The following is a 2,307-nucleotide window of genomic DNA, read 5'->3' as shown; positions in this document are numbered from 1 at the left end:
AAATAAAATATTAATAAAAATGACCACAAAAAACAATTTCAAGTGAAAAATAAACACTTCTGTTAAATTATTGCTGTGTGTCCACATTGTAAACAAACAAACAAAATAACTGAAGAACTCCAGCTTTTAGAGAGACATAACATTAATGAACCTATTGCAGAGTACCCACATTGTAATAAAAAATATATATAACACTGAACTATTTGGGACTCTCTCCAGCTTTCAGATTGAAAAAAAACCCCACGAAGAATATAATAAATGAAAATTAGGTTTCAGAATAAACAAAATAACAAAACAAAATAACTATTTGGCACTGTCTACAGGTTTCAGATTCACATAACATTAATGAACCACCTATTGCAGTGTCCACATTTTAATCAAACAAAACAACTTCAGTCAGCAAGCAATGGTGTTACCTCTGAACTAAGCTGTTTTTGAGAGGCAGGTTCTTTTTGATGAAAAGAATCACCTCTGCATAATCAGCTGTGAGCCTGTTTCTGCTTTCATTCACAATGTGTAACACTGAGCTGAACAGCCTTTCACTATCAACACTTATGCACGGTGCCGAAAGGTATCTGCCCGCCAGTTTAGCCAGGTTTGAGAACCGCACTTTATTAACCATCCAGTACTGTAGAGGTTTGTCTTCTCATAAAATTGCAGCCTATCCAAGATATCTCTCTAACTCTACACTAGAACCTACCGCACCTCTGCCCATCGATGCTGATGTCTGCTCATCTGCAATTTCATCAAACATGCTGTCCAGATTAGTAATGGGCTGGTCACTGCGTGCTTTTCTTGATGGTGGCTCATTCAGGTCATTATCCTCCTGCTTAGCAGCTCAAGTTTCAGCATCTCTTTGGCATTTGCAGCAGTTATGGTGCAGTTTGATCCCTTGGTCTTCATCAGTCTCCCTTGATAGAAATCTGGAGCACAGTGACTGCTGGAATTACATCTGCAGCCATGGCATCTGAGGAGCTGACTTTTCGAGTTAACTCCTCAAATGGACCCAGAACAGATATCACCTTTTTCAGCAGTGTCCACTGGTGAGCCATGAGCGTATCAGGGAGTCCATATTCAGACACGAATATTCCCAGAGCCCGTTTCTACTCAATGACTGTATCATAAAAAATTTGCTGTTCCAGCGGGTCTGAACGTCTTGCTGGAGCCGCTTCAAAGGCTGGTTGATTCTTAATTGAATGTCCTCGAGATGGGAGCTGGTCAGAGCAGAATGTTTAACATGTCCAACTATTATGTGGCCAACTGCCACCACATCAGCAACACTCTTCTGTGACAGAAGGCCCTCATGAACAACTAGCTGTAGAGTGTGAGCAATACAAGGTAGGCTGGGCAGCTCAGCATCACTCATGGCCTTTATCATATTTCTTGCATTGTCCCGGAGTGCTACGTGGACAGACATCTTTGGTATATCCCAGGTTTGAAGCATGCTATCGAAAGCAGTTGCGATGGTTTGGCTGGTGTGCGAGCCCCTGAACGACTTTGCATGTAGTGTTACTTGATGATGAACAAACTCCTCATCAATCCACTGCACCGTTAAACTGAGGAGTGACATCGGGCACACGCTGCTTGTCCAAATGTCTGTAGTGAAACTTACAGCTGAAACCTCCTTTATGAGGCTATGGACCTTCTTTTTTTTTTTACCTCTTCAAAAAGTTTTGGCACCATTATGTCCGTGATGTATGGGCGGCTGGAAATCTCATATCGCGGCTCGAGTATGCTGAGAAGACAGCAAAATCTTACATTTTCCACTGGCTGGTCATCCAAAGCGATAAAATGCCCGTGGATTTTCCTCTTGACATTTTTCATCGCTTTTCCAAAACCAGAGTTAAAGTTGGCTGTTCTGGTCTAGTGTTAGCCTTAGCAAACTCAGTTTACTGCAGCGCATGATGCATCCTCAGATGTTTTATTAAATTGCTTGTATTGTACCATGTACAAGTCCACACTGCTGACATTTTGTTTAGTGTAAATACTAGGGGTGCAACAATATTTGTATTGATATTGAACCGTTCGATACAGTGCTTTCGGTTCGGTACGCATATGTATCGAACAATACAAAATTTGTAATTTATTTTATCAACTTTCCTTCTGACGATGCTGTCTGTGTTGAGTGTTCAGTGAATCTGCGTTCGACTACTCCGCCTAGGCTGCACTGTCGAGCACAGATCCACTGAGCGCGCAACACAGACAGCATAGTCAGAAGGAAGAGCGCAGGGCAAGCTAGCGAGACAGAAGTTAAGCTCTCCTTGCAACATGGCAAATTGAACCTCCCCCACCCTCATTCAGATCTGG

Source organism: Haplochromis burtoni, unplaced genomic scaffold (assembly GCF_018398535.1).
Source record: "Haplochromis burtoni strain Fernald_Lab_line unplaced genomic scaffold, NCSU_Asbu1 Contig_1767, whole genome shotgun sequence".
Classification (NCBI taxonomy): Eukaryota; Metazoa; Chordata; class Actinopteri; order Cichliformes; family Cichlidae; genus Haplochromis; species Haplochromis burtoni.
Note: the sequence above shows the minus strand (reverse complement) of the source record.